General features: G+C 38.4%; 1 protein-coding gene across 4 annotated transcripts in view; it reads right to left on the bottom strand.

Moving 5' to 3' along the window:
- The window catches only part of SEMA3E (semaphorin 3E), a 236,695-nt gene that overhangs the window by 50,183 nt on the left and 171,363 nt on the right, over positions 1-15,149 (bottom strand). The window lies entirely within an intron of this gene.

Genomic DNA, 15,149 nt, shown 5'->3' with positions numbered 1-15,149 from the left:
AATAGGGCACCATTGAGTATGATCAAGTTATTTAGGACCAAACTGGGTTTTATAAATTACATATATGGGTTTTCAGGCCCATATAGGTTTTCTCACTCCCCCCAGAAAGTATGCAGGTAAGGACATGGAAGATGTTAGCAATTTTTATCACTCAAGCAGACAGTGTTACTTATTCTGAAATGTGTCTGGTAAATATTCCAAAGGAACAAAAACATGCTTAAAAAAATAGTTACCAAAAGGGAAGTTCAGTGATAAATACAGAAATGGGCTGCTATTCCATAAAGGCCACTACTGATTTGTTTTTGAAGGGTCTGCAAAAAGAAACTGATAAAATTTTCAAACGATTTGGATTATTTATTTCCAATCATTTTTATTCTTCATCGCATATTCTTTGTATAGACATTTAATTTTAATAATTTAGAAAATGATGGCTGCATAAATTATTACTGGAATATAGATATATAAAAATAAGTGTCACAAAAATAAGTGTCACATCATGAGCAATATTTCAGACTTGCGTCACTTGAGAGCTTGAAAATAAGTATTCCTATGAAAAACTACCACTTAATTGGTTCCTATTGTGAGCGCATAACCACAGAAATTTTCTCTGAATATACTCAGATTTCAAAATTGTCCCTAATACACTTTTATGATTATTAAGTGTTCTATAAATGGTTTGGGTAAAAGAAAGTAGTTTGGAAAAGTGACAATAACAATACTGAAAATTTTGTAAGAAGAAAACTACTCTGCAGCAGAATATTGCTGACACTGCCCACTGGCGTCTATGAACAGCCCTGCCCACCTGTGAACCATGATCCTAAAAACAATATGAAAGTCCTGAGTAACCTCTGAGAGGTTGAATTTGACTCAATCTTGAATTTGACTTTCTTAGCCACTCTCCTAACTCACGTTATCTGTCTGTCCTTATCTTGCCATTCTTATTTGACACACTTTTCTTTCTGTCTCTGATCCTCTAAAATCACCCTTCTGGTCCTGCCGTTCCAAAACCTTCCCAGTAAATGAAGAGTTCATCTGGCCTCTATACCCTCCAGATCTTATCCTTGGAATTAAACCACAGCCTAGAGAACAAATGTAGGCTCCCAACACAGATGTAGCTAAAGACACAAAACTTTTTTTAAGCTTCTATTTGTTTTCCTATTTATACACTTCACACAAATAAGTAGAGAGTAGGAATACCAATGAATAATTTGAGACATTTTTGTGTTCGCTCTTCAGAGATAACAAATTTGCAATGACATGAGAAAAAAAAGTTTGTGCAAATGAGACATAATGGCTGGTCTGCCCAGCTAACCTAACACTTGTGCTGAAAGGTTTGCATCTAAATTTGCAAAAGGGACCCACAGCATTATGGGAAGAAGAAAGTGATCAAGTGTGTGACTGTAATATATGTTTGACCCATTAGTTGCTATCACTTTTGTAGATTATTGGAAAAAAGTAGGTAGGACATACATTTTATATTTGTTCAAATGCAAACATCCAAATAAAAAAGCTGTTAAAGAGGTATACTGAACTGCTTTCTTAAAATCAAAACTTTCTACAACTTCAAAATTCTGATACTCAGCTTTTCATCACTAATGACAGATGAAGGTGATTTACCCAATGGGTAAAATTAGATACCTTCAACACTAAAATTGAAACTGCAAACAAGTATGTTGCTTATTTATTCAAGTCAGTGCACTATATTAATAAGTTTAAACTGTCACGTGGGTGAAACATAGAAAATGCAAACTAAGAATTCTAAGGTCAAGAGAATCTTAGACTTTGAAGGACTGTAGTTAGATGAAGAGAATGAAGTCACAACGTCTGAGAAAAGGCACAGGTTTTCCTAAGTAGAAATCACGATCTATGCTCCTGAGGCTGTCGTTGACCAGGGAATTTCAGCACAGGTCTGAATTTTCAATTTTCTGTCATATCAGTGTCTTCAGCTCTCAAGAGAAGTTGATTGAATCAGCAGAAATAAACCTATATTAAAAAATACACCTATAACCCAAACATCTTGAAAACAATCAGAACCCAGAATCACATGCAATTTTTAGGTTATGTACGAGGCGTGATTCTGTTCAACATGTATTGAACAACTAGCTGAGTCTGTAAAAGGTCATCCTCTTTTACAAAACCTCAGATTTAAATCTGAGGATAAATGAGTGTCGGATATTCAAACATTCTCAGAGATCTATGCCAATTTGTATCTTGACTGAAAATTTCCCCTTTTATGTAGAAGATTTCAACTCTTTCTCTCATTTAGTTGATTAATGGTGAAAGCTACCTCAATCTATAATCATTTTAAAATAATAAAATAGTTCAATTAAAAATTTTTGCCTTTTTTTTTTACATCACTGCTAAAAACCCGTATTTTTCAATAAAGGACATTGAACATTTTATTTTTTATTTTATTTTATTTATTTATTTTATTTTATTTTATTTTATTTTATTTTTTGAACATTTTAATTAAAAAAAATGCATGTGTTCTTCAGTTTCTACTTGTTTAGCCCACTGCTGAATAAAAAAAAAAAAAAAGAGAAACTATTGGAACGCCCTTGCTTTAGAGAAGCGCCATTATCTTTATTCACAAAGAGAAGGTTCCCATCTTCAGAGGACACAGTCATTGCATCCATACATAGCACGTGGCTACCACTCTAGGACTCAAATAATACAAAAATGAAGACAACGGCAACTGGATTGTACAGTGTGATACTTACATTTGAAAACTACAAGATTGTGTATTTTGAAGCATATGATACGTATAACACAATAATGAAGAGGTGCTTTGGACACCTGAAAGTCTGAGTGCCAGCCGTTGTGAACCACTCGCAGGCTTCCGGTGTCTCTTACCTGGGCTCATCGGTGTGTTCAGGATAATAATGCCCAATTAATACTAAGAATTCAGAAGGGACTCTAGCACCCCCAGGAATCCTGATCTGACCTCTTTGCCTGCCCTAGAATCTCCTCCTTTCCCTTTTTGTGTCCTATCAAGCGTCATACGAATCCTTCTTTTATGTAATGCACTTTTCTGTGTTACAACTGCCTGTTTGATTCCTTCCTTCTCGACTGTAGTATTTTTTTGGGGAAACTGCCCATGTGATGTTAATCTCTGATCCCCTCTATCAAATAAACTACCTGGCACATAATAAATGCATAACTCTTCACAATGTTTGCAAAAATACCACCTTTCTAGAAACAGATTTTTTTTTCCGTTTTGCCTTTATTTATTTATTTATTTATTTATTTATTTATTTATTTATTTATTTTGTATCTAGAACTCACAGACTGCTGTAGACAGGTGTGTGGAATTGAAACTAGACAGTAAGTACAAATTGCTCCGCTGTGCTACATTGTGCATGCTTCCTGACAGCTGCTCATATAGCAACATCATGATCCTATTTTTTTTCCTACATTTTGATTGCCATTGGCTTTAGTAAAACTATTACATTGTTAAAACAACTAAAGGAAGGATAGATATGTTATTTCCCCAGCTACTTAATGAGGGTAATATATTCTTATATACACTTTTATAATTTATAAAAGATTCTTACCAGGATTAGTATATTAAGGTTTAGGATAAATATAATTGAATACTCCCTGGCATTTATTAAAAATAAAATCAAATACTGAAGAATGATAGTGGTGTTTGTTTTATCCCCAATGACCTTATTAATGATATGTAATCTGAAGTAATATGGAGGTACAAAATCATTTGTTACTTAAGGCTTCTCTTTCCCACATGACTAATTTTTTTTTTTAAACGAGTATTCTTTTGATACGGTGGTGTATGGTCATGAAGCTTCAATACTGAGCCGAGAGTAAAGACTGAGTTCTTAATTCTTACCAAGCAACTAACTTGACAGCAGTTTTTAATAATTTACCTGATCTTTCATTTCATGATTTTAGAGCGGAGGCTTTCTTTATCTTGTTAAGCTACCTATTTAAGAAAGACACATTGGTTCGATTCATTTTAATTCCTTAGGACTCAATATATTATTTTTGCAACTTCATACAGCAGAGATGTGGATATTGTTGAGAAAGGGTAAAAAGAAAAGAAATATCCTAGACTGCATAATACTGATAATGGAGAACAGGCAAATTCTAAACTTCTATTGCTTTGTTCTGCACAGATCGAGCTGACTTCAAAATTAAGTATACATTCAAGAATGAAGTTTCTCACATTATTTTGAGAGTTCATTGTGATCTTAAATGAAGTGTTTAATTTAGTGCACAATCCAATAAAATGCTAAAAAGCGAGTAATATAATTTTCTTGCATGAAGTGAAATTCAGCAACCAAACCAACCAGAAAACTTGAGGCATGATGACATTGTCAATGACCCTAAAGCAATCGCGCTTATGGTTCAAGTACTATGTAATGTTGGTGTTTAACCTTATGGTGAATGTTGGTCAGTACTTATACTGGCTTTCCATTATCTGTGTTTTAACAGCTGGAATTTCTGTCTGAGTAATGTGGCTTACGTTTACAAGACATCACTAGCATTAGCAGTGCGGGCTACACTTTTTGTCTCTGTGTGGTATGAAGTTTTTCAATAGGTTCTCCTGTGCTTGAAGAGAAACCAGGACTTGCAGATTGCAAATGTGGGCAGATGCCTGTGCTCTTCAGAAAAAAGTTTTAAGAATAAATAGTATGTCTTTCCAGGAGAATTTTCCCCTTTGGGCCTTGAGGGGAGTGCGCGGAACCCAGAAATACTGCTCTAAGCTATTTTCAATAGATGTGAGCTACTGCGTATCAGCTGTGAAATGTGAGGCCAAGTAAATCAAATGCGAGTTTCCCATTAATAAGTCAGCTTGGTGAACTATTTTTGCCCTTAGTGTCAATGGTAAATTCTGAAAGATGTCAGAAAAAAACTAGACCATTACAAACACTACAATGCAATAATCCCTTATTTTATTAACTATTTCTAACAGAGAAAAAATAGTAAAATAAGCAAGGCACGTAAACACATACCCATCAACAATGAAAAATAAAGATACAGTTTTGATAAGCAAATGTCTATAATAACCATATCATGCATTTTAGTTCTGTACCTAAGTTATCTAATGACCTGTAGCAAATTAACTTTGAAAGTGACTCACTATACAATTTTTTCCTTTCTTCTGCCAATCAATAAAAATATGTATTAAAGAATATTTGAAACTGAATAAACTGGTATATTTATATACCCCAAAACTGAATAAACTGGTAGAAAAAAAATACAAAATAAGAGTGAAATTGTAAGTAAACATTTAAACATTTTGACACTAATGGCTCTGCATTTTTTTTACATTTTTAATGTCTAAAAAATTATGTCATACTTGTATGGTTCTTTAAAATGTAGGCAATACCCTTGCATAGATTGTTTCAACTTCAAAATAAGCTTATGAGGTAAAACAGGGTTCAAGAATATTCACTAACATTAAAATCAAAGGCAAGGCAAGGGCTAGCCAGTCTCAAAGAGTGTCTTCTAGCTTCTGGTTCCACATTTATTTTACATACAATATTATCCATCCTACCTACCATTGTAGATGGAGAGGGGTATATGTTTGTCCTGCTGGGCATGGTTGAGTGTCTTTTATGAGGTAATTAATGTATAATCAAGGTTTGAAAACGTTTATTCAGATTTTTTAAAGAAGAAAATATCATTATTTAGTTATCTATTTATTAAATTCTATGTTCAAATGCTTTATTTCCTTTAACATTATTGGAATAGCTTGCAGATGCCACCAAACATTTTTTAAAAGCATATATAATACACCTAAGGTAAAGTTCTAACTCGATTATCTTGTGCTGAATTTGTTTTTTTTTTAATATTGTAGATTTTCTTATGGATTTTTTAAAAAAATTTTATTTATTTATGATAGTCACACACACACACAGAGAGAGAGAGAGAGAGAGAGGCAGAAACACAGGCAGAGGGAGAAGCAGGCTCCATGCACCAGGAGCCCGATGTGGGATTCGATCCTGGGTCTCCAGGATCTCGCCCTGGGCCAAAGGCAGGCGCCAAACCGCTGCGCCACCCAGGGATCCCTTGTGCTGAATTTGTAAAGCAATGTTTGCTTAAAGAGATATTTGTAGGCAAAATAATCTTTCCCCTTCTTGTGTTTCCTTTAATTACTACTTCACGATTCCATTCTCCTTGCCCTCATCTTATGCCAATAGTCTTTTAAATTCCACACTATTAGCTCTGTCTACCAGAAATGTATGTCTTGTGTACTAAAAGTACTGGAAACAAATACTCTTCAAACCTTAATTATTATGTAGCCCTGAAGCCTGCTTTTATTAGAAAACAGCGTCTTCCTTGCTGCCTACCTCTTCCTCACCTCCCTTTCAAATAGAATCATGCCACTCTCCCTCCGGTGCTTCCTTGCTGTTATAAAGTGTAATCTCCAAAATGACAGTTCAGGATCCTCACTGCTCTGTCTTAGGCTATCTCCTTCATGACTTCCACCGTCCAATCACAACTCCAAAAGCACAAGCTGGCTGACTTTCTTTAAAGATTGTATGCTTGACAATACCCATAGCTCTTCCACTACAGTTTCCCTTTGGGAAAAGGGAATTCAATGCTTCCTTTTCTTTACAACATAAACCCTACGTAATGAGGAAACAATGCTGAAAAATGACTTTGCTGATATTCCAGGAGACTTCTCCAAGCAAAACTTCTCCCATAGGCTGTGCTACATGTCTCCTGTAACATTAGTTCCATTGCATCATGGGTACGTATATATGTTCAACAAACATTTAAGAAGCCTCCTACATTCCAAACATTCAATCAATACTGAATTTAGGAAACAAGGTGCATTCCGCTCCTTTTAAACCCCATAAAAATTAAGCTAAGCATCCTTTCTAATTGTAAATTTAACAAATAGCAGAGCCAAGGTGAACATGTGACTACAACTAATATGCTAATTTTTTATGAGACAATATATTAACTCTACTTCAATGGCAAAAATAAATTCTCTGATGTTATTTTATAAACTACTAGGAACCAGAGGGAGGAGGAGAATGAAAATAGGAATAGGAATGAAAATTCAGGGATCCCTGGTGGTTCAGCAGTTGAGTGTCTGCCTTCAGCCCAGGTTGTGATCTGGAGGCCCGGGATCGAGTCCCACATCAGGCTCCCCGCATAGAGCCTGCTTGTCCCTCTGCCTGTGTCTCTGCCTCTCTGTGTTTCTCATGAATAAATAAATAAAATCTTTAAAGAAAAAAAAAGGAATGAGAATTCAAGGAAGAGTTGAATTGTTTTTTACAAAGAGAGCTAATCCAAAGTGGAGATAAGAAAGCCTCTAGTTTGATCTATGGCTCAAGTCCCATAACCTCTTTCAACCTCAGTTTCAACATTTATGAAAAAGAAGAAACAAGATTTCTGTGTTGCTCTCTCATATGACTGTTGTGAGAATCAGAAGAAGGAATATTACAAAATTCCAGAATTAGAAAATTTGAATGTGACATAACTATATATGAAAAGGAAACTGACCTCTTACAAATCCAAGGGTTTGCAAACAGATATTTTATATCAAATGTAATGGTGCACAATGCTGATTTCATTCTGTATTATTTTATTTTTGTTTTGTTATTTTGTAATTAACTTTAAAACCTTATTCTATATTATAAGAAACCATAAGTGTAAGAATACACATTAATATGGATAGTATTTCAAAGAACTGGATAGATGATGGATTATTCGATAAATGGTGTTTGGACAACTGGAGTGCCATATGGAAAAAAATAAAGTTTGATTACTACCTCATGTCCCATAGCCCTGTAGCCAAATTCCAGATTGATCACCAATTTAAACATAAGAAATAGGATTATAGAAGGAATAGAAAAAGACATAAAAATTTTGTACATAACCTTAAGTGTGGAAAAGACCTTTTAAAACAAGACACAAAATCTAGAAGACATAAAAGAAAAATTGATAAATAATATAACTGAATGATTTTGAGAAAAGAAATCTTATGTTTATGGAAGAACCATAAACATTTTTTTTTCACTCAAAAGGACTTTTTTCTCTCCTTATTATATAATGAAATCACACAAGTCAATAAAGATCACAAAACAAATTTTAAAAATAGTCTGCACCCATAAAAGTACAAAGTGGTCTTAGAAAAACTTTTTATTCTAAGAAACAAAGAAGCTATAAAAACAAAGACTTAGAAGAGGTATGTCAGCTTGACGAGGTATCTCAGGGAAAAGATGACACAATCAGTTTATCAATAGGAGAATAACTCTAACAGACTGAAATAAGCCTAAGAAAATAAAGACCTTGATGCTGAAGCATTTTCTGGACATATCCTCTAAGATCATATTAGAAAATGTCATATTATAATTAAATATCTAGTTTTGAGATTAAGAAATTTGGTATTTTAATTATGTGAAAAATTACCAGAGCCAGTCTTCTAATAATTATAGCATTGCTTGTAATTTGATTCATTTATCTCATGATCATCTGTATTTGATTTTGGAAAAAGTCAAAGTCAGTGTGATAGGAAATCTACCACAATATGTCTAGTCAAATCCCTGCCTGGACTACCCAGTTAATCTGGTGCTAAATTTACAACTGATATGGAAACTGAAACACCATTCTGTAATAAAATACTAAGTAGTTTACTTGGAATCTCTTCACATCAACAAGTTATACAATATTCAAAGCAGATCTACACATAAAAAGGCTGAAGAAAATAGAGTTTTGCCATAATAGGCATCATGGTCTAGATTCCATAATTTTAGCTGCTTAATAAAATGCCAAGAATGCTAGTGAATGGAACTGCAAATGGCTATTTTTTAAGCAATTTTAAACTTTTAACCTATATATTACAGGGCAAACCTAGTAGAAAAAAATTAATGGTAGTAAATATTTGTTCATTATTAGCAGTGTTTAATTTCTGATATTCTCTATACACTGTGTAATAATTGGTACATCATAAATGAGCAATTAAATCATATCTGTTTCTTAGATAAAATACATAGTACATATATGATAATTTATATATGTGTTTATATAATAATTTACATATATGACAAAAGCAATATGTGAAATATGAATATTAAATACTCTACTGTTAAATTAATGTTAATCAGTATTAACATTAAAACTGTAAAGAGGATAATGCTAGAAATAATCACAAATAAAATTTCACATATATTTCAAAAAATTTAACTGAAGGACGCAGGTAATTATTTAGACATTTACACATGGAAAGAAAAGATCCATCTGGATGCAAGTTAGCTCTAAGATCTGGATTTCTCTTCTGGACTGTTTCTCCTGCCCACCTTCTCTGGGTCTGACTGCTCTCACTGTTATTCTGACCACACACAATGAAACAAGAGTCAAAATTCTTTTTTGAGGACAAAGACGCTTTTTAAAACTATGAATATCTACTTTTCACAGGGAGGAAGTCATAGCCCCTTTTTTAGACTACAGACAGCCTTTGGAGCAATTCCTCATTTCTGAATCCCTGTTCCCTTTCCCTTGGACACATGTGAAAACTCTTCAATCTTCTGAGTGTCCCCACTGCTGAGTCAAACATGATCACAAAGGATCACAGTCCTGTGTGGAGAAGAAAAGAAAGAATTGCTGGTAAAGGAAAAATCAATTCACCATCTGCACCAAAAGGGGACAGCTGCAAGGGTAGGGATGCCTTCTCTAAGTGCTGATTTGTCTTCCAGTCCTGGCTGGGCCCATGCAGCCCTTGGAGTTAACAGTGTCAACAAAGAGAATTCTGGAAAACAGGGTTAACGGGTAGGCTTTTGTGGTTATCGGAGTCTGGGTTAAGGGATTTCTGGCTTTTTATCAGGGAGAGAGGAAATATGCATGTGCAGAATTGTATCTTCATTCTTACATAGAGAAGAATATTCCAAAATTGTTTTCAAAGCTAATAACCATTAAATCCTTCCTGATTTTACGATGCCCAGGCCTATAGTCCAATTTGCTATACACTTGAAATAGGAAAACCTGCTCCATGACCTAGTCATGAGAATGTATGTTTCTACCTTTCTCCTTGCATCTCATCCATCCCTTCATCAAACCACAAAAAGCAGCTTATTACGAAAACATTAAAGGTGTGTGTGTGTGTGTGTGTGTGTGTGTGTGTGTGTGAGCATATCCTTAGCATGTTTCTTGTTTTTAGTAATTATTGTGGAGGCTCATGCCCGTAGATAGAGACAGAACAGAAATACAATAAAACTAAAAGAGACAGTATGTTTCACTAGGATCACATCATCAGTGATAACAGAATGGAGGATAAACGCAGTGCCTAATGTCTGCTCTCTACCACACCATTTCAACGTGGCCTTCATTCAACCATGCACTTCCTCACTCTGCACGGCGCTGTGCTAGTTACTGCAAAGGTAATAGTTCATTTCTGCAGATACAAAGCACTCTACCTACATGCTCTTCCTATGGCTATCACAAGTCTTTAAGACAGGTATTTAAATGTACAATGATTCTTCCAAGAACATCACGAGACACGAACTATGTCTTTCAGGCCCTAGATAGGGAAATATAATTACTATAATGAGTGCATCAGTGTGAAAAGTCCTAGAATGAGGCACACACTGTGATGAGAACAAGAACCTGGAGCCTAACTTTGGTCCTGGGGGCGGTGTGGTCTGAGCGGAAAGAAGGACTGGTAATGCTCTGAACTGGTTTTCCCAGGGACAAAAAAAAAAAAAAAAAAAAAAAAAATTAGTTAAGATTCACATTAGGAACACTCTGTCTCAGAGGCTGTTCCAAGAACATTGCTTACTTGTCTTGTTCATTGTTACTACCTTCTGAGACAGATAGTTGTACCCTATTTTACGAATAAAGGTTCTGAGGCTCAGAGATATAGAGAAATGCATCCAAATTCACAGAGCTAGTAGCAGGAGGATGGAATCCCCAGGCCTGCTAAGCAGCCTTCGACAGGAAGGCTTTTGGAAGGAGAGGCGTTCCATGATGAAGGGATGGGTAAGAAAGGGGTGCAGCCCTCAGTGACTGGGCCTAAGGTCGCCCAGGGAGGGCTCAGGAGTGGGGGGGTAGGAGGTGGGAGGGTGGCCCCCTCCTCCCCTCGCTGTGCAATAGAACTCGTCGGCGTTCTGAAAAGACTTATTGTTCAGTGAAGCTGATTTGACAGCAGGGATCAAGTAGGCTGAAGAGCCAGCGAGGGCGTGAGGAAGCCCGTGGAAGCCGTCGGGGCGGTGAGCGTTCTGGAGGAGGGACTCGGAGAGGTGGCTGAAACACAGCCAACCCCGCACCACCCCGACTCACCTCGGGGGCAGCTAGGTTGGCGACACAGCACTGAGGTTTTAAGCACCAGCCAGAAAGAAAAGGGTGACAGCTGAACTGTGATCGGAGCAGAGTAGAAAGGAACCAAAGGATAGATTTTTAAGGAAATGTGGTAAATCTCCTACGAGGAATGTGTTTACTGATTTTGGATACTTTTTAATTGAGAAGAGATACTAAAGATTTTTTAAAATATTTATTTTGAGAGAGAGAGAGAGAGAGAGAGAGAGACCCAATAGGTGGGAGCAGCAGAGGGAGAGGGAGAAGCAGGCCCCCCCGAGCAGGGAGCCCGATGCAGGGCTCGATCCCAGGACCCTGGGATCATGACCTGAGCCCGAGGCAGACGCTTCACCCACTGGGCCCCCCTGGACCCCTAAATGGCAGGAGATACTAGAAAGTTGACATAAGATATCAAAAGACATGTCAGAATTAGGAATTCAGGCTTGTGAATGAACACATGGGGCTAATGACTACCACCGGAAGGTTAAAGGAATGAGACGCCGCCGGTGGTGGTGACAGTGACAGCTGATGACTCCCTGACATTTACTATTTTAGGTGCTTTATTTACATTATTTGAGATAGAGCGAGAGAGACAGCACACAGGAGAGAGAGAAAGAGAAGCAGGCTCCCCACTGAGCAGGGGGCCCAACACGGGGCTCCTTCCCAGGGCCCCGGGACCGTGACCTGAGCTCGAGGCAGATGCCTCACCCACTGAGCCACCCAGGCGCCCCTCCATCCAGTCTTTATAGCATCATTGACCTGTCAGTTCACAAAGCCCACGTTATGCCAAGTTTACGTGGATGTCAGACAAATATTACTTCTATCTCCATTCCATCATTAAATGCTTTTTGGTCTCTAGTTCTACAATGATGTTCAGAACATCATCTTTAAGCCCCGAGGTTCATATTTACACATCGCTGGAGTGAAGAAGTGTCTACCGGCCTGGTGGGTCTTGGAACAAGCGAGCAGTAACCATTTCAGGGTCCCCGTGACCCCGCTCCCGTGGCCGGCTGGTATTATGTCATAGGATCTCACCACTGAGCCAGGCCCCGAGGGGCAGGGAGGCCGGGGGAAGGTGGGCCGAGGTTTGTGGGCTTGTGCTTCTCCCTCCTGTGTTTGCTAAGGCAGCCACCCTGCCGGCCAGGGCTTTTGGTCTGTATTTGTCTGGTTCTACAGGCCTTCCGCAGCCAGCGAGTGGCCAGCATGTGGCTGGCCAGTGTCCGCATCTGGTAAGCAATGGGGCTCACCCAGCACATTTCCAGATGTGCCAGCCAGGTCCCGGGGCCTTGCCGGGAGCCCTCGGGGCGGCCTTGCCCGCGGACCGTGGCGCCCTCCCCCCACCCCAGCGCACGCTGCCGCAGGCTTTAGGCTTTGCTAAACTCCTTCTAGTAATTCCACAGAAAATCAGCAAATCTGTGGTTCCTAAGCGGTAGAGGAGTAGGTTATTTTCTTGTATCAGTCTGGCTCCAATCAAGTGACCGAAACACTGATACAGAGGGTTAAACAGGGACGTGTAATATAAACGTGATTAAGTGATGACAAGGGAGCAAGGATGATGAAAGGAAGGCTGAGGAAGGAAAAACCTGGGAGGGAGAGTCGCCCCCCGCCGCACCCCGGCAGGCTCGCTGGCCCCACGCAAGGGGGAGGCGCACCTGCCGGACAGGCCTCCCGAGGGGTTCCTGGATGCCGGCCTGGGCCCAGGTCTGTGCCGGGGGGATGGGGGCAGGGCCCTCGGGCGGCCTGCTCCCTCTGCGGGGACGAGGGCAGGTGCTCCAGGAATCCGTGTACTTCGGGCACCTCGTGCCCAGAAAACCACATGGTCTGGGCAACAATGGAAGAAGTGCGCTCTCTAGAAACCTGGTGAAGGGGCCACACCAGCCCCAGAGGGAGTCTTTTCCTTCTGGACCGTCTCTCAGTACCCTCTATTGACAAAGATTAGCAACTGCTGGCTTAAAGAGAAGTGATTAGGGACTAATTACCCCTGCAGACTCCCTTCCCCTTTTTCCACACACTATAACCTAATCACAGGAGTGATATCACGTCACCTTTGCCATATTCTATAGGGTAGAAACAAGTGACAGGTTCCCTTCCCCCCTCAACTGATGGGCCGGAGTCCTCAGGTTCGTCTTAGAATGTGCCTACCTTAGAATGTGCTGCATTTTTTCATGATTGCCAAAAACTGGAAATAACCCAAATGTCTCTCAATATGTGAATGGATAAGCAAACTATGATACATCCATGCTATGGAAAACATCTCGGCAATGACAGGGAACATAGTATTCACGTACACACTATTGGATACAATCTCAAATGCTTTACACTAAGCGACAGAAGCCAATCTCAGAGTCGGCCTGCTGTATGATTCCATTTAAATCTCGTTTTCAAAATTACAAAAACTATTGGGACAGATAATAGGTCAGTGGCTGCCAAGAGTTGAGGAAAGGTCAAAGGATTGACTGCAAATCTGGTCAGTGGCGGTGCTTCCTGGAATCTATGCATGTGTTTAAAACTCATAAGATAAATTTAGAATAAATTTATCAGACAAAAGTGAATTATACTTGATATAAAGTTAAATCATAATATAGTTTTGAAAGAAACAAACGAAAAAGGCCATATTTTTTTTGTTCCCACCAGAAAGAAGAGCTCCTGATCCCATGTTTTTAGTGAATGATTTAACTGATAACTGCCAGGATTACGCTGGGCCTTAAAGAAACAGAGAGAGGAATGATAATCTTTTTTCTAGAGACACTTTGGCTCTCACATAGAAATCATAATTCAGAATTAAGACTTGTCTTAAGTACAATGAAAATCCAAAGGAAACGTAATTAATTTTACCAGGTGGGGGTTGAGATAAACATCACTTCGTTTTGGAAAAATGAGTTAGGATTTTCTCAATAGAGAATGAAGATAAGTGGTTCAAGTAAAGGGGTGGGTGTGAACCAAGACCTGAGCAACTGAGTGAATACAATGTCTTCGAGGCATGGCACAACGTGCTGTGGTGGCTTGGTCAGTCTCTTAGAATAAGGTGAGTCCTAAAAGTAGTGTGGCAGCTACTCCCTCATCATGAAGATTCCCCTACCCTTGTCAACCAGAATTTTCAGTTTTATTATTAAAAGAACTATTTCTTTGCAATGTCCCTAGGACATTATTTCATGGGGGTATGGCAGGCATAGGAAATGTGGATGGAGAGTTCTGGACAGAGGTCAAGTCTGGGGATAAGATTTGAGAGTCAACAAATAGGTAATAAAGCCATGTGAATTAATCAGATTGTCAAGAGAAGCGTGAAATGTGAGAAAATGTGAGAAAACACATGCCAGGGTTTCTCACAACTCCTACAATCACCGAAGTTTAAAGGACTGGGAAGCTAGAATATTCAGAATTTTTAAACTATGAAAAAAATAATGGTCCTAAAAATTACAAGAGGAAAGCTATTATACCAGAGGAAAGCTATTATACCAAAATTATAAATACTGTCAAATACAGTAAAGAAGAGGCATAATAAGATAGGGAGTGAAAGAGATACTTATTTGACAACTAGAAGGTTATGGGTAACAGTAACAGGAGCAATTTTAGAAAAGTGATAAATGTACCGTGGATTGAAGAACCAATGGAATTTGAGGAAGTAGAGGTGGTAAGTACAGACTCTTCCTGCATAGCAGCTCCCTTCCCGTGTATGATCTCAGAAAATCCACACAATCTGGCAAGTGAGGTATTATAACAGAGACTTAATTTACAGATGGGGAAAGCAAAATTCAGATATGTAAAGTATTGACCCAAAGTTTTAGAGGTAGTAGGCAGCAGGACACAGATTTGAAATTGCATCTGTCTAGTTCAAAACCTATATTCTTTTCATTGTATCACTTTACCCTCATCTCACCTCCAGA

Source organism: Canis lupus, chromosome 21 (assembly GCF_048164855.1).
Source record: "Canis lupus baileyi chromosome 21, mCanLup2.hap1, whole genome shotgun sequence".
Lineage (NCBI taxonomy): Eukaryota > Metazoa > Chordata > Mammalia > Carnivora > Canidae > Canis > Canis lupus.
Note: the sequence above shows the minus strand (reverse complement) of the source record. Positions and strands in the feature narration are given on the sequence as shown.